The 25,341-nt window shown below is 39.0% G+C and overlaps 1 protein-coding gene across 6 annotated transcripts in view; it reads left to right on the forward strand.

The window, feature by feature from the left end:
* SLC25A26 (solute carrier family 25 member 26) overlaps window positions 1-25,341 on the forward strand; it is a 149,105-nt gene that overhangs the window by 75,383 nt on the left and 48,381 nt on the right. The window lies entirely within an intron of this gene.

Here is a 25,341-nt window from a genome sequence, read left to right on the forward strand (position 1 = left end):
AGTAAATGCTCCAACACTGGAAGTTTTTAAGAAGAGACTGGACAGCCATTTGTCCGAAATGATGTAGGGTTTCCTGCCCGAGCAGGGGGTTGGACTAGATGACCTCCAAGGTCCCTTCCAACTTTACTACTATTATTATTATTATTATTATTATTATTATTATTATTATAGATGTTCACATGGTGAGGCTTCTGCAGATTGGCTAAAGAAAGGGAATCCCATCAATATCACCCTCTTACTCTTGATTCTGGTCTTCTTATAAGAGATCATAATAAAGGATTACAACCAAGCACTCTTCAGAAAAGTTTTAACTTCTTCTTTGTCTCTCTGCTGTGGACCACTGAGGTTTTCTCATCCTGCCCTCATATAAGAGAACTCCCTTGGAGTCTTCCTATTGAGACCACCCAGATACTGTCATAATGTCTGTTATAGAACTTGTCTGAACCCAAGCTCTTTTTGAGCTCGAAATTATCTTTAGAACAACTGACATGGAAAATGATGTTTCCTAATAACTATAACTTCTGCCAAGCAGGCAACAAAAATAGGTACATTCCCTCAAAAAAGGAGTTCTATATTATCCAGCTGGACACCACTGAGCTTGGCGATTAGAGCTAGAAGTTGTGATGGTTGTAAAGTGGTTCAGGCATTACAGGACCTAATTTTACAATCTTTTTTGTGGCAGTTGTTGGGCGAAAGTGGCAGTCATAAAGCAAACACTATGGTCATTAAGCGAATCCATTCCTTGGCATGGGGTAGGTTTTGCTGGAAACCAGAAGTAAAGACTGGTTTCTAGTAAAAATGTCATAAGCTCACATTCTGTGCTGTAGATTAGATAGGGGGTGCTGTCAATGGCCATAAAGGCAGACCGGTTTGCAGAGTGGCCAACATGCAGTCATGTGACCGTGGGGAGACAATGTTGGAACTTTGAAACGGGGTCATAAGTCCTTTTTGGAAGGGTCCGTCATAACTTCAAAGAGTAGTTAAATGACCCATCATAAGTTGAGGTCTACCTGTAACACTGGACCAGATGATGCACCAGACATACCATGAAGGTTGTTTTTCTACAGTGGGAACAGGGTGTTTGACCAAAAAGAAAGGGTTCCATAGCAGTATTTGCAAGAAAAAGTATGTAGCCTGTCTCTTCTTCCTGCATTTTTCAAGTTCCCTGTCTTTTTCTGGCTTGACATCTCAAATCTTGAAATGGTGTATTCCTTCTACTTCAAGGATGATCAAACCTTTTTGTGGCCATGCTTTGAACTGAGTGAGAAGGAAATATGCATGGTGGATTTGCAGTTGGGATCTTTGCTTCAAGCCCAGTTCTGCAATTCAGGTGCCGAAAGCTGAATGAGGGAAAGAAAGATAGGCCATATCTGTTCACATTCTGTACATCATTGTCCCTACGTGTGGTAGATTACAATTCCCATCATCCCTAGTTGCCAGTTTTTCAGTACAGTAATCCAATGAAGGAAGAAAAGGCGGTTATAAAAACACAATATTCTGATTACCATTAAACATTTCCGTACCACTGGCATTAGGAAGTGCATGGGTTTAGAAAAGAATTTGCCATTTGACTTTTGTATTGCCATTGTTGCTTTGTTTAATTCTTTGTTTTTATTTCCTCTTTGCTCATATCCACTGAGCAAAGGGACACTGCTTCATGACTATATGTGGATGATGAGTTTACATGTAATTGCCAAAAGTTTGCTTTTCTGGAGTCTTCATCTGTTTAAGTTCTGCTTGGTGATATATTTAGCCTCTCTACAGAAAGGCATAGCTGCACCTGTTGAATTAAACAAAGCCTGCTGTTACTGTAAGGTGAGCTACGTCTCTCCCGAGGCTGTTTATACAGATCTTCTCTTCCAGTATTTACTTTAGAGTTTTGCTAAAGGACTTAATTTGGAAGGCAGAGACTGACCTACTTCAGAAACAGACAGAACCTGAATAAACAAATGCTTGCTGCAGATTAGTAAGAACATCTGTAGTTTTGAGATTGTTTTGAGAGTTCATGCCATTGTTTTCATTTGGGGGGGGTTTACTTCTTGTTTGTCCATTTTTTCTTCTTCCCATTTAAAAAAATATAGCAACAAAGGATGAGGCCAGAAGGCACAGCTGCAGTAGGCATGCCATGCCACTGTTTTAGTTCTACATTTTAGGGCCCCAGCAGAAGAGTGCCTTTATTGTATCATAGAAGAAAGTAAGGCTGCATGCACATTCCAACCATGGACATCTGTTTCCTCTTGATGCGAAGAATTCTGGTATTCTGAAGGCTATTTCATTTCTCAAGGACTCTTTCTCATATTTTGCCTCTTTCCAAGCAAGCTGTGTCTGTTGTGGGCTTTCCAAAATACTGCTCAACATCAGGATTTGCAGAGGGCCTGCTTAGACCCCGAAGACTGTTGTTTCTCATCTGTTTTGTTAAGATTCACATTGTCGCCCAGCTGATTTGCACAAATGAACGGCAGCGAATTCCCACACTTGAGGATAACTGCAATCTATCTTGTCTGACCTTTTAAACTGACGCTGTAAGAGGAGTACAAAAGAACTGTTATGCATTGTTGAGCATACCATTTTTCAGTCTTTTATTATGGAAGCTTCTGTAGCTTTAACAGAAACGTTTGGTTCCTAATATCCATCCCTACTGTCTCCTGTTAGGTAGAAATAATAGAATACCAGAGTTGAAAGGGACCTTGGAGGTCTTCTAGTCCAACCCCCAGTTCAAGCAGGAGACTTTATGCCATTAAGGACAACTGGTTGTCCAAAACATAACTTCGGCAGTGTTCTTTTTTGTAGGGTTTCATTGGTGTAATCAGCCTTTCTGTACAAACAGGATTGGAGTAGTAGACAAAATCTGTGGATTCTAGAAGGAACGAAAGGCTTTGTGTTTTCGATCCAGATTGTTGGGGGCAATATCCTGACTCTGTGAATTGCTTAGAGAGGGGTGTAAAGCACTCTGAAGTGGTATATAAGTGTAAGTGCTATTGCTATTATTCTCCTTGTGACCCTTTACCTGAGTATGGTGGCAAGCTCTGTTAATAAATCCTGATGCTTAAATTTAAATTCTTCATTATCCTGGAGAATTATTTTCATTTTTTTCTAGTCTGGAAGTAGACGTAGCTTAGCAGTCACATTGATTATTGATTATATTATATTATATGCCATAAAGTTGCAGTTGACTCTTAGTGATATGTAGAGAGTTTTTCTCCAGGAAAATGGAAATTTCGATGCGTGCCATGAGAGGGCTGGCAGTATTTGTCTTGTTCTAAAGCACATAAATATCTGCATACTCTAAAGCAGTTCATTCAAGAAGCGGCGCTTCATGGAGGCTTCAACACTCTACAAAAAAATATTTTGGGGAAGTAGACTTTGGGAGGTCATGATGAGAGTTGGTGGTTTCTCTGCTATTCCAGTGAAAATGAAATATAAGAAGAGATATAGCATGTTCAGAATTATACCAAGTTTTGGTCCTAAACATATAGAGATCCCTGAGGAAAATGAGGAGTCAACATGGCCAAACAATGAAAGAATCTGTAGTCAGCATGTTTGAATCCTACATAGAACAGAAATGAATGCAAGTTCCAACCCAAAGAATAGAATCAAATTGAATGAGTCACTAAATTATCATGGCAAAACCAAAAGCATAAAGAAACATCTCAAGATCTTATGCCAGTTTTGCTCTGCTAAACACAACTGCTTCTCTGGAATTTGTCACCCAAGAAAGACAGTTTACTGAAAGTATGTTCTTTTTCAGAACTAAATCTTTTGTAGAATATTGAAAATGCTTCACCATTCATACAAGCAGTAGAATTCTAGCCCAGCCAAATTTGTTGTGATTAAAAAGTATGCTCAAAATATTGTGCACTAATTTGGTAATGTGTACAACCGCTGTTCTGTCTCAGAAATAAATATAACATTCCTTAAAATACAGTTGAACATAGATTGAAATAAGAGACTATATAAAGAGAGGTGGAATTAATATAAACAATAAAACTGTAAAACCTGGAACATTTGTTGCCATAAAATGAATGATATTAATGTTATTGGCTGCATAGTTAGCCAGATGTTCAGACTGTATTTGGCATTCTTTTCACCTATTGGTCTTTCCAAAGGACCTGGGATAGGCAGATGTTGTTTGTTAGTTTGTATTGTCGCAGGATTTAAGCTGTTCCAAGTAAAGCTTTCTTTTGTAATTGGCTGGTGTTGATTTTATCTATACCAATGACGTTCAGCTGGTGCTCCATTTGTTTTGTGATTGCATTCAAAATATCTTACACTATTGGTACTATATTTGCTTTCTTTTGCCACTGTCATTCAACTTCTATTTGCAGGTTTTTATATACTGCTCAAAAAAATAAAGGGAACACAAACGTATAGGATCCTATACGTTTGTGTTCCCTTTATTATTTTGAGCAGTATATTTTGTGATTTTCTCCAAAGATTTGCTTTAAGTCAAACTGTTCAAGAAGAAAAACATGCATTGGCTGATTATACAAAAAAAACTACAAAACAAGCATTGATGCAAATTAAAAACTTGAACTTACTAAATGTGCAGGAACCAAAACATATTTGGTTCAAAATAATGTAATAAAAATAAGAATATTGGCAAGGAAAAGCATTACATGGTCAATTCCTACTAAAGACTGAGGGGAAAGTGGATAAAGATAAAACCTGACTGTGACTTAAAATTGGAACATTAAAAAAAGAAACTGAAGGCTTGATTTTCATTGCTCAAGAGTACGCTATTTGAACTAATCCAATCAAGATCAGAGCTAAAAAATAAATAATTCAAAATGCAGACTGCAAAGACACAGAAGAAACAATAGATCATATGCTCAGATCGTGCAAGAAGATTGCACAAACTGATTATAAACTGTTGCCAAAATGATTCACACTAACATCTAAAAATGATGAGCTCGTGATGAAAAATTGGTGAGAACATACAATTGAAAAAGAAGTAAAAAATGAGCAGGTTGTGGGATTTCCAAACTCATAAAATCTCAACTCTTAACACACATTTAATGGTGTTTGAAAATAAAAAAGTGTAGATAATTGATATGGCAATATCAGAATATCGTGGAATAAAAGACAAAGAATTGAAGAAGTTAAGAGAGTATCAGGATCTGAAAACTGAATGATTATGGCATAAACCAGCCTCCCAGTTGTTATTGTCACATGGGTGCCATACCCAAAAATCTTGGACAGCTCTTAAAAAATCTGTGCATTGACAAAATTTCCATCCAGAGGCCACATTGCTTGAATCTGCATGTATACTGTACTATACCAATGTATTACGACATCCTAAGTTCTTGGGAACTTGATGCATATGAAGGCTGACACTAGCTAAAAAACTAACTGGCAGCTGTGGTTTATTATTATGAATATTATTATTATTGTGGAATAAAAGTATATGTGGCTGATAGAGAATTGACAATATTAATATGTAAAACATTCTGCAATAATTGATGTCTGTCTGGAAGTAATTCCATATTTGTCAGCTCTGCTGAATAATCAGTATAGTCGTTATAAGTTTAAGCCAAAGAGCTGGTACTGCAGTGTCTGTTCTCTGTGAAGATTATAGAGGAGTTGATGGAGCCAGCCAGCCTTTTCCTGGCAGAAAGTTATGCACATGTGGGAAACACATTTTCAGTGTTGTTTTAACATATTTCAGGTGTAAATAGAAATGCTTGGCAGGGCGTGATGATTTTCTGTTTCAGTGATTTCTTTAGGAAAATAATCACAGAATGCAATCAGTTCACAAACCACCCCAAAAAAGCTGCTGCAGCAGCAAGAAAAGTCTTTTCTGGTGCAAGACATTTTAATTGCTTTAATTGTGGTGAAGTTGTAAAAAAAAAAAAAAAAACTTGTGGTGAATCCAATCGATTTTTGTCAGTCTTTGAATGACCTCCTAAAGAAAGCAGGCTTTGTATCTTTGTCTCAGTATTGGGGCCTCCCTTTTTCTCTTTACGGGTATTATGTGAAGATGGTGTCAAAACATAGACCTTTTTTTTTTTTTAAGAAATTTACGATTTGTGGGGAATTGCAGCTAAGGAGAACAAATTACATTGGATTTCTGTCATTCTTTTTTTTTTTTTTTTTTTTTTTTACTGTAGGAGGATTTTTCTCATAGTCTAGGATGAGCACTAAATGAATGTCAACCATGAATGTCTCATAGAACTCTGTGAACATGCCAGAGTTCACACTGAAGGAGATGGACATATAATGGAGTAGAGTTGCTCAAATTGGTATTAGTGACTCAACATAGACAATCTCCAAAGAGGAAAAATTCAAATGTTACTAGCTTTCAGAGGCCATTAGAGAGGCCTTCTTTGATTTGGGAGATAGCTGTTCCAGAAGAGGGGAGCCACCTTAAAGTTCCCTCACTGATCCAAATTATGCTTGAAAATGCAGCAATAGCCAATGCAATTCCCACGGCAGTAGTGTCACTTGACAGTACAGGTCCGTCCTACAAAGCACAGGTCATTGCATTTTGAACCAGTTGAACTTTTCAGATGGTCTTCAAGGGAAGCCCTATATGCAGAGAGAATTATAGTAATGCAGCCATGAGACAATAAATCACAAGTGGCTGTCCTTAGTGAAGCCTGTTCCAGGTAAACCCTCAGCTGGTGTACCAGCTAAGACTGGGCAAAGGCCCTCTTGATAACATCCTTCATCTTTGAAGAGTTTGAAGATAACTATTCCAGCAGTATGAGTTCCAAAAGAATCCCAAGTTATGAGGGGACAGTCCCATTGAGAATCTGTTTTTCTATTCCTGGAATCAGTAGGCTTCTTAATTAATAGACACTTTGTTTTCCTGGATTTAGTTTAAGCCTGTTCTCCCGATCCAGGTTCCTGGTCCTGACTGAACCACCATAAAATAGTACCTCCAATTCCCAATCCTTTCAAATGGTCCAGAAGGATACTGTGGTCAAAAAATATCCAAGGATGGTTGAGCTTTTCCCCCTCCAAGTCTCAGCCCAATCACCAATGAGATTTATGCAGTACCATATTAATAAAAAGTAATATTGGTTCCATAGCAGTTGGAGAATTTCCACAGCTTCTCTACCAGTAGCTTGGTTGTTGCATTCTAATCCAAGTGTTTTCTTCAAAGCCTGCCCTATTTAGAGTACATTGAAGTCTAGTTATATGGTGATCAGTGCATGACTTGTAACCAGTAAAGCTTCCTGGATGTACTGTAACTATCACATCAACCAAAGTTGAGCATGGTTTCTACTTGCTATTACTATATCTGAAACCATTCATTAAATTAGAAAGTATGCAGTGTATAGAAATAGAAATAGCATTTCTGTCTTAGTCCGTATTATGATGCAATATTGGAATTCAACATTATGGAAGCACAAGCAATAGAACACAGTCAAACTAGAGTCTTGGACTTCAAGAGAGCTAATTTCAATAAACTTAGAGAGGGCTTGGGAAGGATTCCATGCATGAGAATCCTCCAGGGGAAAACAACGCAAGAAGCTTGGGAAATTTTGAAAAGCAAGATAATAGAAGCCCAGTCTAGCTCAATACCAACAAAGAGGAAAAATAACAGCTCTCAAAAGAAACCAGCATGGCTGCATAAAGAACTCTCTGACAAATTGAAAGATAAAAAGGACAAGTATAGAAAGTGGAAAGAGGGGCACATAACTACCGTAAATCAGAATATCAACAAATAGCCCAAGCCTGCAAAGATGAAGTGAGGAAAGCCAAGGCTCAAAATGAACTAAGGCTTGCGACCAAAGTAAAAAATAACAAAAAAAGCTTCTTTCAACATGTAAAAAACAAGAAAAAAGTGAAGGAAACGATTGGTCCATTAGTGGGTGAAAGTGGTAAGAAGGTGACTAGCAATAGGGAGAAAGCAGAACTATTTAACTCGTTTTTTGCATCTGTCTTTACACAAAGGGAAAAAACAGACCAACCTATCAAAAATAGTGCCATAAAAAACAGTATAGAAACACAAGTTAAAATAGGCAAGAAAATGATAAGTGAGCACCTGTCCAGCCTAGACGGGTTCAAATCACCAGGACCAGATGGATTACACCCCAAGGTTCTCAAGAACTGTGAGATGTGATCTCAGAACCACTGAACTATATTTTTCAAAGATCTTGGAGCACTGGGGAACTACCAGAGGACTGGAAAAGAGCTGATGTAGTTCCCATCTTCAAAAAAGGAAAAAAAATGGATCCAGGAAATTACAGACCTATCAGCCTGACCTCAATACCTGGGAAGATCCTGGAAAAGATAATTAAACAACGAATCAGCGAACACCTAGAGGCAAACAAAGTCATTACTAAAAGCCAACATGGGTTTGTCAAAAACAGATCATGCCAGACAAATCTTATTGTATTCTTTGACCAAGTAACAAAATTAGTGGATCAGAGGAATGCTGTGGATATAATTTACTTGGACTTCAGTAAGGCATTGATAAAGTAGATCACAACCTACTACTCGATAAGATAGAAAAATGTGGGTTAGACAGCATCACCACCAGATGGATTCATAGCTGGCTGACCAGCCGTACTCAGCGTGTGGTCCTCAATGGAACTGCATCTACATGGAGGGAAGTGTGTAGTGGGGGGCCCCAGGGCTCTGTTCTAGGCCCAGTGCTCTTCAACATCTTCATCAATGATTTGGACAAGGGGATAGATGAGGATGACACCAAGCTGGCAGGAATAGCCAACACTCCAGAAGACAGGCTTAGGATACAGGAGGACCTGGACAGACTTGAACACTGGACACTATCTATTCAATGGTGAAAAAAGTAAGGTTCTACATTTAGGCAAGAAAAACCAAATGTACAAGTATAATATAGGGGGCAGTTTGCTCAATAGTAGTAACTGTGAAAGGGATCTCGGAGTCCTAGTAGACAATCACTTAAATATGAGCCAGCAGTATGCTGCAGCTGCCAAAAAAGCCAACACAGTACTGGGCTGCATTAACAGAGGGATAGAATCAAGATCATGTGAAGTATTAATACCACTTTACAATGCCTTGGTAAGGCCACACTTGGAATACTGCATCCAGTTTTGGTCACCGCGATGTAAAAAAGATGCTGAGACTCTAGAAAGAGTACAGAGAAGAGCAACAAAGATGATGAGGGGACTGGAGGCTAAAACATATAAGGAACGGTTGCTAGAATTGGGTATGTCTAGTTTAACGAAGAGAAGGATGAGGGGGGACATGATAGCAGTGTTCCAATATCTCAGGGGCTGCCACAAAGAAGAGGGAGTCAAGCTATTCTCCAAGGCGCCTGAAGGCAGGATGAGAAGCAACGGATGGAAACTGATCAAGGAGAGAAGCAACTTAGAACTAAGGAGAAACTTCCTGACAGTTAGAACAATTAACCAATGGAACAACCTGCCTCCAGAAGCTCTGAATGCTCCAACACTGGAAGTTTTTAAGAAGAGACTGGACAGCCATTTGTCCGAAATGGTGTAGGGTTCCTGCCTGAGCAGGGGGTTGGACTCGATGACCTCCAAGGTCCCTTCCAACTTTATTATTATTGTTATGAATTGTATAAAAAAACCTCCTGCTACATAATATTAAGTAGAGAGAAGAAAGTTCAGATACACGATAGTTTAATGTCTCAACCAGTTGCTCTTAACTGAAAGTGGGCACAAAAAAGAGGGAGTAACAAAGTGAAGTTTTCTAAGTGTCCATTAAAATAAAATACCTTGGATGGGGTATGCAAACTAGATGTCTAAGTATTTAATAAAAATGAAACATTCTGAAATATTTGCACCAAGTTTCTATCAAATCCTGGGACTCCACAGAAAGTTCTGGTCATGACTGGTATGAGTCAATTTAATGATAATAATACATCTATTTATCCCCTTTATCTGCAAACTGAAAAAAAATCCATATGACCGTTTATAAAATATTTTGGAACATGCTTTCTTATTTTCCTTTAAATTACAGTGTAACTCTAAACATATCTTTATATTACAAGTTTGTTTGTTAAGAAAAATTCTTAAGCTCATAATGGTAATACGCTTTGCAGCAAAATGTTACCATTCCTAACATTTTTCAGCCAGCTCTCTAATAATGGTACTGATTTTCAACTTCCATGGCAACTAACTACTCCTTTATCTCATCCCTGGTGTTATTGTTTGAGATGCATAAAATGAGATGAATGGTTAATCTAGTGAATTGTGGTTAATCAGTAGTGGTTTATTGTGTGGGCTCCTTTTTCCTTTATTGGTCTCTATTTTTGAAAAGCAATTGGGTTTAGAATTCAGTGTCATGAATGAAGTGGATTGCCTGGGGAAACCAGAACTCCGGGAGGCCTGGTTTGTGTATCCGTTGGCCTTTGTTACTTTGGAAAGTGGTTGGACTAAATGCTATAGTGAAACTAGAAAAAGAAAAAGTGTTGAGAAACTTCATTTATCCAAAAGGAAGTTGACCCCCAATTTTAAAATGACTATTGCCCTTCCCCCAAATAGGAGGGGTGCACAGGAACAAAAATTTACAAACATGCCCCCCAAATCCATGCCCAACTTCTCCAGTTGATTTCATCTGAGGTTTATTTATCAAATTTCTACACCATCCATCTTACCTTACTGACTGTGAGCATTTTATTAAAAAAGAGACAGTTAAAAAAATAATAAATAAAAAGAGTTGAAGAATTAAGAATGACAAAAGTTAAAAATTAAAAAGTTGGGGGGGAGAGGGCAGCTTAAGCTTCCAACCACCCCCAGGGTTGCCTGCCACTCTTAGATCCCCATGCCAGTTGGCAGAACCAAGTCTTATCGCTCTTCCAGAAGCCCAGAAGGTTGGTGGCTGATTGGGGATTGGAGATTTCCTTGTAACATGTAACATAGGTAACATGATATGATATGTAACATAATACACTGGCACTCACATACAACAAACTACATTCCCTAAAAAGGAGGACCGGGTAAATAGGACCAAAACAAGAGAGAAGGAAATGAAACCTTGTCAACAGTTTGTACTTCCATGTAAAATAAGACATCCATGTATAACATTATTCCGACTCCATTTTTTACATACAGTGATCACAGGTACACATACACCTCCCCTCCCCTCCTTCCACCTGAGAGTACAAAAGAAAAAAAGAAAGAGCTAAAGAATTTTATAGAGAAAACATGAAGAGAAGGGTCATGATAGTGAAAAAGGAAGAAAAGAATGAAAGGGCTAAATTGGATGGCGAGGAGGACAGCAGCAATGAAACAGGGAAGCAAAAAGACACCATATAAATCAAGACATTAAAGAGTTGAAATTCCTTAAGTAAGCAGTAGGAGTGAACCTGCTTCACCCAAGTCCTGTGAGTGATCTCATCTTCAAAGACATTCAGACTTTCAAGCAAGGGATATGAGCAGGTTGGGAGAATTCAGGACTCCTTTTTGCTGATTCTCTACTGCATTTTATCCCTTTTTTGTTAAAAATGGGCAATGGCTGAGCAGGACTAAAGGGTGAATATTTGCAATGAAGCTGGAGAGTAGGAAAACCACTATCATTTCTGTGGGGTCCTTGGTTGTCTCTGAGCTTGGCAGTTTTCTTGTAGACGTTTTATTACCAAACAAAGTAACATCACCAGTGCATCAGTGTCTTTATTTTTGTTGTATCATCTGTTGTGTCATCCAATGATTCCAGCTTTCTTGTAGAATACTCTCTCACAGAGAAGGCAAAAAAAAAAAATCATTTTCAAGAGTGAGTGTTTCCTTTGAATAACATCTAGTTATTTTGATTTAATATTTGCTGTGACTATAAAGGAACCTTTTGCCTCCATATTTATATTTCAGTGGTGAGAGAAATGCCTTGCGTTTTTGTTAGGAAAATAAAGCATGTGAGAAACCAAATTGCTTTCTATATTTTGTGGGATAGTTTGTTCATTAGGTCTCTTGGTAAATCTACCTTGATGCAAACTTTCTAGGGCTCCAATCAACACTTTCACTTTCATACCAGCGTTCTTATACATTTAGTGCGGGTGAAAACAAAAGCATAACAACTGATCCCACATTACTGCTTTACTGTGGGTGCATTAATATATTTCCTGGAATAGTTGTTCTGAAAGTGCCCTCTGCAGCTTAGATATGATTATGTAGAATCTCCAGATGGTTCAGAATGACATCTGCAAGTTAAAAAAAATATTACTCATTAAGCATTGAAACACTTCGTAGAAGGATTTAATTTCATTCAGTGTTAAGTTTGCAAAAATACAGAATAACAGACTTGGAAAGCACCTTGGAGGTCTTCTAGTCCAACCCCCTGCTTAGGCAGGAAATTCTATACAGATTGTTCTCAACTTACGACCAGAATTGAGTCCAAAATGTCTGTTGCTAAGTGATTTTATGACCTTTCTTATCACTGGTGTTTGGTGAATTAGTGCAGTTGTTAAATTAGTAGCAAAATTAAATAGCAAAAGATGATCACATAGCATATTTATGCTACTGTCATAAATATGAGAGTATAACCATCTGAATTTTGATCATGTGACCATGGTGATGCTGCAGTGGTCATAAGTGTGAAAAATTACGGTATCTTAAATCACTTTTTTCATTGTTGTTGTAACTTTGAACAGTCACTAAACAAAAGAGTATAATTTGAGGGCTACCGTTCTTTTTTGTATGTGAATCAACCTGGAAAGAGCCTAGTATATATCTCTCGATCAGATTCCTCTTATATATTTGCAGTCTGACATAATGGGATGACCATTTGCTTGTAGAAAAGCTATTCAGAAAATGCTGGCTATAAATATTCTATTCATGACAGCAAAACCTTGGAACAGAAGTAGAATTAATGAGAGCCACTAACAAACAAGACTATGAACAACTTTGACTATATCATTATATAGAATAACGTGGCTGCTTTGGGCAACAGAGATGCTAAGAACAGAGGGATTGTTGAACCAATGTTGTTGTGCTCCACAACAAGCATTCTCCTCCTAAACTATACTGCTGCCCTAAGATGTGACAAAAGATGTTGTTTTGCTGATGGTGTTGAAGTGTTATTCAAATGTCAGTTTGCTCTGGTGAGATGGAGGATATCACAACATTTTAGCCTCAAGGAGAAAAATGATTTAATTGGCTATGACCAGAGGAATGGTGCTATTAGCAATGCCATTGGATTTAGCCACTGTTGGAAATATAAGTAAAAGATTGGATATGCAAAGTGGGGTTTTTTTTCGTCTTTTGGAGGAAAAGTTCTAATTCTATGTGTCCTTCATTTTCCTCCCCCCTCCCCTCCCTTCCAAATGACCAATTACTTTGTTTATTTGTGATTTTATTTGCAATTATTTTTCTTATAAGTCACTTGGGAGCTGTGTTATTTTGGAAAGCAAGGGACAAATAATTTAAATAAATTCATAGCTAAGTCATTATGTCCTCTTGATTTCCGTTGTTTATGAAATGGCCAGATCACCTTTGTCCTTCCCATTTCCCCAAAGAGTCTATTGCAAATATGTTTCTCTTGGCAAAAGTATAACTAATCTAATTTTATGCTATGAACATAGTAATGTTTGGGATTGGAACTAGTCCTTTACATGAAGGATATGTGCTCTGCAAAATTTGCTACTAGAATTTGAAAGACCCAGTATGCACATCCAACATGAGCATTAATTCAAATTAGAGGTTAGTTAGTAGATGATTGATTAGGAGAGGGTAGCAGGGGATTGTGGGAATTACAGTCTGACATATCTGGAGGCCACCACAGTGGGGAAAGTTCTTAGTTTAATTCCTTGGTGACATCAAGACTATCTGACTTTTGCCCGACAGAAGACAGTTGGAACTAAGGCACTATACTGAAGCATCAAAACTTGTGTTAAATCAATTTATTTTTTTCTATTTCATAGTATTTGTGTTATCAACAAAAATAAAATACAAAACAGAAAAACATACATCTAACAGAGGGGTCTTCAAACTTGGGTCTTTTATGACTTGTGGACTTCAACTCTCAGAATTCCTCAGCCAGGCACACAAATTATAAAAGGGCCACATTTGAAGACCTCTGATCTAGCATTAATAACAACAACAACAACAACAAAAATGTGTATAAAAAAGAAAAAAATAACCCAAATATCATACAAATTTAACATTAAATATATAGAATGCACCCTGGCTGGATGCTGAGGAAAAAAAAAACAGAACAAGAAAAACTGATAAATTCTCCTCCCGTTTACATAATGGGCCTACAAATAGTTATAAACTTTCCCATCCCAAATTACTGTATTAAATAAGCAAATGTTCCAAGTGAGGGGATCTCTCTCTGATAATCAAATCGACCCAACATCTGATCACAGTATATATGTACAAAAAGAAAGAGGTTAATCAACAGGTTAACCCAAACATTCATTTTTTTTCTTGCCAAAAATAGCAATGTAAACATTTTCAGTAAGGTATGACATTATTCATACAATTGTTAATGATACACAAACCTTTCAGGCCTGATGTCACTTTAGGACCTCTGCTAAAATGGCTGCCACTGAGGCAGAGTTCTTTGTTTCCTATTTTCTTGGACAGGATTGCACATTTCCAGTATTTTTTTTTCCCTCTAGGAAACAATCTGCATTATCTCCTGCTGTTATTTTCTAAAATATTTTTTCTTAGATTTCCTTCACATTGTTACATGTATGAGCCCAAGAGACATTTTATTTTAAAAAGGCAAATGATGTAAGAGATTGGTGCTTGGCAACATGTCAATTTGTATCTTATTTGCCTTTAATTAAAAGGTTACTTCAAATATTTACTGAAGTGGGACAAGAAACCCTGTAAGAAGGGATTGCAGAAGTTGATGTCCATAAACACACATTGGTGCCTACAGAGATATCCTTGCCTGCCTTTCCTCCATAGACATAGGCACATATATGTTGAACACATGTGTAGCTAGCATTGTACAGGTAGTCCTTGGCATATGATCATAATGGACCCTGTCCATTACTGTTATATGTCATAATAGTCATAAAATGGATCAGCCACATGATCAACCTCATTTTAAGACTTTTTTGCACCATTCATTAAGCAAACACAATAGTCTTTAAATGAACACCATAGTCATTAAGTGAACCAATGGTTTGCTATGGCATGCACATTTGCTGAAAATGGAAGTTAAGGCCATTTTTTGCCAAACCTGTCATAAATGGCCATAAATGCAGTCACGTTGCCAAGCACCCAAAGTTTAGTCACATGACTGCAGAAGGACCTGGCTGTCAAAACTTTGAATCTTGGTCAAAAGCCTCCTTTTTCAGGTTGGTCATAGTAAAAAATGATCATTAAGCAACTGGTCCTAAGTTGAGAACTACCTCAAAAGCCAAAGAATTTACCAGAGTCAACAATCTTTACTTGATGGCTATGAGTCACTGTTAAAAAAAAAAAAACTTCCAGTTTTCTGCCTTGCAAATTGGAAGAGATAAAACAGCACACACTTGACCCCGTGCCCAAAAGAAGAAGCTTTTCTTTCCTTGAAGAAAAGGTAGTAATCAAGCAGGTTGGTGGAGGAGAAAAGGAGCACATTAGTCAAGAAACTTGGTTAACAGAAGATTGACAATTCTCTGGGTTACGTAATACAGGTAGTGCTTGGTTTAACGAGCATACTTCAGCCCAAAATTTCTATTGCTGAGCAAGACAGTTAAGTGAATTGTTTTGTCCCATTTTACAACTTTTCTTGCCACAGTTGTTAACTGACAATTGTTAAGTTAGTAACATGGTTGTTCAGTGAATCTGGCTTCCCCATTGACTTTGCTTGTCAGAAGGTCGCAAAAGGGGATCACATGACCCTGGGACACTGCAACTGTCATAAATATGAATCAGTTGCCAAGTATCTAAATTTTGATCATGTGACCATAGGGATGCTGCTATGGTCATAAGTGTGAGAAATGATCATAAATTACTTTTTGCAGTGCTATTTAGTGAATGGTCACTAAATGAATGTTGTAAATTGAGGACTACCATATCTTTTGTTTAGTTTGCTCCAAGGAAGTTTAAGAAGATATCCAAGCCATATCCTGGGCAAACAAATAAATAAAAACTGCTCAAGTATATGGGAGCACTTGGATAATCTAAGTTGACTAAAGTTGAAAAGCTAAATAGTATCACCCCTAGATTGCATTTGAGGGTCTAGGACAACTCACTGTAGCCAATTCATCACGACCAGCTCATCACAGCCAACTTGCCACGGTCAACTCACTACAGGATGCGTTGCCACAGCCAACTCATCGTGGGACAACTCGCTGTGGGACAAGAGTTACATTGATATCGAAGAAATGATGGAACAGAATCGTTAAAGAAAGGATGCAAAAGGAGGGACAAAATAAAATGTGAATGACAATTAAAATATTTTTTAAATTATTTTAAATACCTTAATTGAATTGTTGAATTGTCCTACAGCGAACCGTCTCACGGTGGAGTTGATCACAACGAGTTGGCCATGGCAAGTTGGCCACATCAAGATGTCCCATTCTGTGCATTTGATGAGGGCAATGACAGCTCATTGCCTTCTTATTGCTAAGCAATCCATGTAGACATGTCTACGGAATGGAGCCAAAGTCAGCTCAGAAAAGCTCAACCCTTTTGTTCAGATGTATTTCAAGCTTATATTGAAAGCTGCAATGATTAGAAAATTAAAACAAAAACAATTGAAAATTAATAATTGAAAGGAAGCTGTTGAATGTTGTATTTCTGTGATGTGAACCGCATACTTATTTAGCCAAAGACAGCGATGTTGCATTTGCTTCAATAGGACAAGGCAATCTTCCAGCTAATTGCCGTTCAGCAACAAGGTAGCAAGCATGAATCCCCTCATAAATATATTATACCTTTTTGCTGTAAAATGAGCTGGGCTTTGGTACCTGAAATTGAGGCTTGGAAGAAACTTAATCACAGCACTTAAGTTTCATGGCCTTGATAAATAAGAACCATGTTTGACCTTTACTGTGGGGTTTTGAGATGCCACAAGGGAAATTCTTCCTTGTTTGTGATGCCAAATTTCCTATGAGATTTCAGTCTGTCAGCTCCGTGTGCAGCAGTGACATTGATTTCTTCTCCATGCTACTTCCTGCCAATCCAGATAACAAATTTCCCTTAGCAGGTGCCTATCAAACTGAGTTTTGCCTGGTGGAGGAATGGTGTAGCTTCATTTATTAATCATTAGCTGCAATATGATGAACCAGACCTTAATCTTTAACTCTGCGGGTATTGAAAAAGATGGGGGAGGAATGGTACATAGAAACAGAACCTTTTCTGGTGACATGGAGGGTTTTTATTGTGGAAAATAATAACTCAAATACTAGTTTATTCCAGTTTTACTCATACTTGCTTTCCGCAGAAAACTTTCTCGGTGAAAGAAATCCTTCTGTGTATTCTTTTAAAGCAAAGTTTCCCAATTTAGTATTTTAGACCTGTTGAAAATTTTGAGAGTAGAAACCCCAATTTATGCAGGATGCCAAGTTGGGGAAAGCTGCAGTAGACTGCAGAGTATTTTTAATGGGTCTATTGTTTTTGCATAAGGTAGAACAAAATCCTATGCAAAAGCATTTTTGTTCTTTATTAGGGCTGTTCAGTACTTGAAATTCAAAGGCAAAAAGCTCGTTTGAGGCATCTGGGACAGCTATAGGGTCCTTGGTGCTATGTGAGCTTGGTTGTTTCCTTGCAGATGTTTCATTACCTGATGATGTTACCTAGGTGGGTAATGAAACGTCTGCAAGAAAACAACCAAAGGACACCAAGAACCCCATAATTCAACCCTGAGCTATAAATATTCTCTACTAATGGTATACTCAGGTATATCTGCCTGCAAGTCCTTCAGTCATTATGTTTTCCTAGAATTGTGTGGCTGCTCAGTCTGAAGAAAAGACACACTTGGTTGAAGGAGTTGCACACAGGTGTTATATACCTCATCTGCCATGAACACACTAGTATCTTTGACTATTTTGATATATATATATATATATATATATATATATATATATATATATATATATAAAGAATTATACTAAAAACCGAAGAACGTAGTTTCCTGGGTGTATACATATTCAACAAATAAAAGACGAACACCAGGAAATAAAATAATAAATATTTAATAAATAAGTAACCTAGCTTTCGATGGCTGTATTGCTGCCATCATCGTCAGGGTATGAAAGCCAAAGAGTGGGAAAGCTCACTTATGAGCGCAAGCACGCCTGCATCCGGCTCATAGACCTCGTTTCCTAGGTTGGGGGGAGAATCGCCTTGCACCAAAGTAATCTGTTTGATGTCAGATTGATCCTCTGGAATTCCATCAGAGGATCTATCTGACATCAAACAGATTACTTTGGTGCAAGGCGATTCTCCCCCCAACCTAGGAAGCACGAGCAGCAGGAACTTAGAACTCAAAAGTATGTCTGATATGAGTGATGCGAGGATCAACTGACCGGGCCCCGTAACGAGGTCTATGAGCCGGATGCGGGCGCGCTTGCGCTCATAAGTGAGCTTTCCCACTCTTTGGCTTTCATACCCTGACGATGATGGCAGCAATACAGCCATCGAAAGCTAGGTTACTTATTTATTAAATATTTGATTATTTTATTTCCTGGTGTTCGTCTTTTATTTGTTGAATATATATATATATATATATATATATATATATATATATACATATATATATATATATATATATATATATATATATATATATATATATATATATATATATATATATATATATATATATAGTAGGTCTTTGGTTGTTCGGGTTTTCTCCCGCGTAAAATTGGAAGTGTCTTGGCGACGTTTCGACGAAGTCCCATTCGTCATCTTCAGGCTGGTGTTTTCAGCTTCGTGCTTCGAGCAGCAATGTGTGGTCTTAGCTGTTTCTTCCTTTTAACTGCCAGTGGGGGTATGAACTGATTGGGTGGGAGCTTGGCTGTGTTCTGATTGGGTGGAGGTGTGTTCTGATTGGTTAGGGGCTTGGCTGTGCTCTGATTGGCTGGGGGGTTGGCTGTGCTCTGATTGGCTGGGGGGTTCTGTTTGGTTGTGCTCAGGTTAGTCTGAGTTGCAGAGGGGTTTAAGATTTTGGGCTGCCTTGCTATTTTTTGGCTTCGCGTTCGTGGTCGTGCCTCCTCTTCATGGAGGGTGTCAGTTTGCTTCATGTATGGATTGGAGGGGTTTAAAGTGGCTAATGATGCAGCTGTGGTCTGGCTTCTGGTTTGTGGTCGTGCCTCATCATCGGTGTGGCTTTGGGTTTGTTTTTTGCGTGGATGTGTGGTGGTGACATCCTGTGTGGTTTTTGTGAGTGTGGGTCTGGTATCATTTTTTGTGTTAGGGAGTCGTTTGTCAATAAGGGCGGGTTTCCAAATGGCTGGTAGGCGGGAGGTATCATCTCGCTTGTTCATGCTGTGTGGGCGTTTTTCTATCTCGATGGCTTCTCTGATTATTCTGTTATTAAAATGTTCACTTTTGGCAATGGTTCTGGTATTTTTAAAGTCAATTTCATACCCCCACTGGGAAGGAAGGAAGAAAACAGCTAAGACCACACATTGCTGCTCGAAGCACGAAGCTGAAAACACCAGCCTGAAGATGACGAATGGGACTTCGTCGAAACGTCGCCAAGACACTTCCAATTTTACGCGGGAGAAAACCCGAACAACCAAAGACCTACATACAAACACCCGCGAAAACCTCAGAAAACAAATATCGAACCTCTACGGGGAGGAAATCCACCATCTGACCAGGACCTATGAAAAACTTGAAGTCCAAAGAGCTTCCATTTTATGCGACCTCGCATTCCTACGCAACTGCCGAGATCAAAATCTAATCCCCACATGTTTCCAACTGAAATTCCACTCCAACTCTGCAGCCACCAAACGGATCCTGAAAAGAACAGAATTGGCCCTAATCAGAAATGAATTTCACACAAAAAGATTCCTCCTAGACCGAATTAACAAAGATCTCCTCACACTCCACCTCAAACTCAGCAACAAGATCCACCCCGCACTTTGGGACAAATCCAAACAACTCGCCGTCTGGAGAGCCGAAACACAGACCACCCTCAAGACAGATACACACACCAACAAACTCCGAAGACTACAAGAACGCCAGAAACAAACCCCTCCTCCCTCACAGCCACACATGAAACAAACAGTGCATAACATCTCAGATAGGATCCTCACCAAAGCCGAAACCAATGTCCTTTCCAAAGGATTCAACTTTGCAGTCGCTCCCAAACACATCCCCACTGAAACCATTATATGTGGAATTGAAACCAGCCTGACCAAAATCAACCCCGACGACACTAACAGAATCAGACTTGAAATCACCAACATCCTCTGCACCAGCAAGCCACCCAAAAGCAACTTACCCAAAGAGGAACAGACAGCACTACGTAACCTGAAAGAAGACACCAGCATAATAATCCTACCAGCAGACAAGGGCAACGCCACGGTGGTTATGAACACATCTGACTACCAAACCAAATTAACCAACCTACTCCAAGACTCCACATACAAACCCCTAAATACAGATCCCACCACCTACCTGGAAAAAACCACCAGATCCAAAATAAAAGCCTCCCCCATTAGCGAAGAGATCCAGCAAAGAATCATTCCCAGAGAGAAATCATCCAGATGCCCCAAACTCTATGGTCTCCCCAAGATACACAAAGAAGGAACCCCACTCAGACCTATAGTCAGCTCCATAGGCTCACCTCTACAAAACCTAGCCAAATTTCTCGCCAAACAACTACAGCCCTATGCAGAATCCATCACCTCACACGTAAAAAACTCATTCCAGTTTATAGAGATCATAAAGAAACAAAACTTACAGCCCAGCGACCTACTCGTGAGCTTCGATGTCATATCCCTCTTCACCCAAGTGCCTATCAAAGAAGCCTTGACAGCTATCCAAAACAAATATAACCCCCCCAAACACATCTTAGATCTGACCAACCACTGCCTATCCAACACATACTTCATCTATAATGGACAAAAATACAAACAAACAGAAGGAGCACCCATGGGATCACCCCTCTCACCTGTCATTGCCAACCTCTACATGGAACACTTTGAAACCCAAGCTCTAGAAAAATCGGATCACAAACCCAAACTCTGGCTCAGATACGTAGACGACACCTTCATAATCTGGCCACATGGGAAAGAAAAACTGGACAACTTCCTCACACACCTCAACAGCCTACACCCCAAAATACAGTTCACCATGGAAACAGAAGCTAACAACCAACTTCCCTTCCTGGATGTCTTAGTCTACAAGAAATCCAATGGCTCCCTAGGACACACCATCTACCAGAAGAAAACACACACAAACCGCTATCTGCACGCTCTCTCACACCACCACCCAGCACAGATCAACTCTGTAGCCAAGACACTCATCTCCAGAACAAAACGCTTAGCTGACGAACAACACCTAAAAACCGAACTACACACTCTCACCAATGTACTAACATCCAATGGATTCCAAAGAAATAAGATTACAAACCTAATCCAAAAAGAAACCCCCACTAAAATCCAAGACAAAGAACAAGAAAACGGCAAAGCCCTCCTCCCATACATAAAAGGCACCACAGACAGAATCAGTAAGATCCTCCATAAACACAACATCAAAACAGCATTCTGCACAAACAGAAAAATATCCACCATCCTTAGAAACCCCAAAGATAAAATTGAATTAGAAAATCAAGGAGTATACGAAATCCCATGCACCACTTGTCCCACCACATACATCGGACAAACCAACAGAAGAATAAGTGCACGCATTGAAGAACATAAGAACTCAGTCAAAAAAGAGGAACCAACATCTTCCCTGGTCCAACACCTTAAAGCCACAGGACATGAAATTGACTTTAAAAATACCAGAACCATTGCCAAAAGTGAACATTTTAATAACAGAATAATCAGAGAAGCCATCGAGATAGAAAAACGCCCACACAGCATGAACAAGCGAGATGATACCTCCCGCCTACCAGCCATTTGGAAACCCGCCCTTATTGACAAACGACTCCCTAACACAAAAAATGATACCAGACCCACACTCACAAAAACCACACAGGATGTCACCACCACACATCCACGCAAAAAACAAACCCAAAGCCACACCGATGATGAGGCACGACCACAAACCAGAAGCCAGACCACAGCTGCATCATTAGCCACTTTAAACCCCTCCAATCCATACATGAAGCAAACTGACACCCTCCATGAAGAGGAGGCACGACCACGAACGCGAAGCCAAAAAATAGCAAGGCAGCCCAAAATCTTAAACCCCTCTGCAACTCAGACTAACCTGAGCACAACCAAACAGAACACTCCCCCAGCCAATCAGAGCACAGCCAACCCCCAGCCAATCAGAGCACAGCCAACCCCCCAGCCAATCAGAGCACAGCCAAGCCCCTAACCAATCAGAACACACCTCCACCCAATCAGAACACAGCCAAGCTCCCACCCAATCAGTTCATACCCCCACTGGCAGTTAAAAGGAAGAAACAGCTAAGACCACACATTGCTGCTCGAAGCACGAAGCTGAAAACACCAGCCTGAAGATGACGAATGGGACTTCGTCGAAACGTCGCCAAGACACTTCCAATTTTACGCGGGAGAAAACCCGAACAACCAAAGACCTACATATATATATATATATATTCACATTTGGGCTGACTTTGAAATAAATGACTTATAACAGTATTATTTTATGAAGAGCTCTAAGCACGATGAATTGAAAGGTTAAATATGCTTCCCATTAGTTATTATCTAAGAGCAGACTTTTCATTAAGTTGTAATAGGCCCTCTTGGTTATCCAATTTAAAAGTGGGGTCTGGATTTATTCGTTTCATTGTGCCTCATTTATTCTACATTTCATACTGTAATTTCTGAACCAGGATTTTACCTTTAATCCTTTGAATGACATGTAGTGGTTGCATTTCAAAAAGTAGTGAGAATCAGTGCATAAATTAAATTTCAGCTCATTTATATTAACATAGATATGGTTAAAGGAATTAATCTTCTGTCATATATTTCATTGGGCTGAACACACTATTTCACTGTTTTGCACAGACCTAATATATAATTATTTTGGGTGTCTGCATCATTGAAAATTGTAATTATGGGAGATAACTTCTGGAAGCCTTTGAAAGCTTTTAGGGACTGTGTTTAGTCCTATGACCTCAGGTTGGGTTGGAGTTTCAAGGTTTGACTGAACAGCAAAACTAAATTGTTTTATGTAGCTAAAAACACTTGAGCAATCATAATATGACTGTTCTTGTATGATTAATAAAATAAATTGAATAACAAAAACCGGGAGTAGCTTTCCTAATTATGTAGAAGTGTGAAGCATGAACTACATTATTGCAGAAACCTAAAAAAACAGAAATTAACTGGGACTCTTCTGTAGCAAATCAGTAATGGAGTTGAGAGAAGAAAAGAAGATGAAAAAAGAAGAAAAAATGGTGGAAAGATTTATTTATTAAACAAATTTCAATAAATTTGGCTAACCTGGCTATGTAGGTGGATTCTGGGTGGCTTACAACATTTAAAAATCCACTGCCTAATAAAAACTTATAAAAAACCCACCCTATGACCAATGGCAGCAACAACACAATCAAATCAGCCCCTTGATTGGCTCTATCTCCACTGATAAAACCCACGTTTTTAGGGCCTTGGGGGTGAGAGCCAACCATACCTCAGAGGGAATGTTGTTCCATACAAAAGGAGACACCACTGAGAAGGCCCTTTTTTGTGATCCCGCCAGATGACAGTCCGTAATCGATGGAACTGGTAACATATCCTGCCTTCTCATCCTGGTGGCCTGGTTGGATATAATAGGAGAGAGGCCGTCTTTCGAATAATGTGGTCCTAAACCATGTGGGGCTTTAAAGATGGTAACCTGCACCTTGAATTGTACCTGGAAGCAGACTGACAGCCAGTGCATTTCCTGTAAAAGAGGTGACATATGTGCAAATCTAAACTTGCACAAAGGTACTCAGGCTGCTTCATAAGATCCCCATTTGCACAAGGATTGAACCTCAGTGCTTATCTCTAAAACCAGTGTTTGTTGGGGGAGCATGGATGGGAAAGGAATCAAGCAAACCTTACTTCATTTGGTAGGCATGGGGTGGATTTCACCCTGCCCTTACAAAGCTACTTAAGAACACCATAGCATGTTGTGCAAAGCAATTCATTAAATGGCTTTAACATCTTCAGGATAGGATCCCATTGTCTAGCTCAGCGGTTCTCAACCTATGGGTCGTGACCCCATTTGGGGTCGATCGACCATTTTTCGGGGGTCGCCAAAGAAGGCGATCTGCCATTTTCTCCCCTCAGGGGGCAGCGCCGCGTATGCACGGTGCGCGTGCGTGGCCCCGCCCCCATGCACGCGGCGCCACGCATGCGCAGAACGTTTGTGTGACGGGGGTCGCCGTCACACAAACGTTGAGAACCACTGGTCTAGCTAGATTGTAATGAAGATTTCAAGAGGCAGACATTCAGAAGTAGGTGGATCCTTTGAATTGCACCCGATGGATTTCATATAATGCGCCCCACAACATTAATAACTTGTGAAAATAGTATAGCAGAAATGCCCATTTCCTCAACTTTTTAAACAGGGAAGTATTAAAATTGCAATGCACATGGATTGTATTATGCTGAGTTTCCATTTTTGGAAATTGAAACTGAGAAGGAGACAGATGGTGATGTGAACAGATAACAAATGGTGAAGGGTTTTTTTTGAGTGAATATATTAGATTAATGTTAAATGGTTACATCTGGTTCTCTGCTGTTTTGTTCAAATATATGTCATCTTCGTAATTTTAAAGGGTAAACAATTTGTCTCAGAATTCTCGAACATATTTTAGTATTACATTAAATTACATGTCATTATGAATAGCTTACTTCATTCTCATCTTCAGTCTTCCCCAATATATGCCTGTATAGATTTCATAGGATAGCTAGTTGTGACATAAGCTGAGGTTGACAATCATCCTATAATAATATTTTACATTTGAAAAATTGTAGCTTTTAAGTAATATAGCTTTTGTAAAAACAGTTTGTAGACATGTTCAAATAACATGAAAAGCTGTGAATACACTACAGTACATTGACAATTTATTTATTTATTTATTTATGAGACTTATATACCGCTTTAAGTGGAAGCACTCTCTAAGCGGTGTACACCAGTAAGCAATGTATATATATATTTACATTGCCCCCAACAATCTGGGTCCTCATTTTACCTACCCCGGAAGGATGGAAGGCTGAGTCAACCTTGAGCCGGTGAGATTTGAACCGCTGACCTGCTGAACACAGTCAGCTAAAGTGGCCTGCAGTACTGCACTCTAACTGCTGCGCCACCTCGGGTTATTGCATTGTAAAATTAAGCATGCTTGTTGAATTCAGACTGATGTACCGTGTTT

Source organism: Crotalus tigris, unplaced genomic scaffold (assembly GCF_016545835.1).
Source record: "Crotalus tigris isolate CLP2741 ecotype Arizona unplaced genomic scaffold, ASM1654583v1 scf7180000024383.4638030, whole genome shotgun sequence".
NCBI classification, from domain to species: domain Eukaryota; kingdom Metazoa; phylum Chordata; class Lepidosauria; order Squamata; family Viperidae; genus Crotalus; species Crotalus tigris.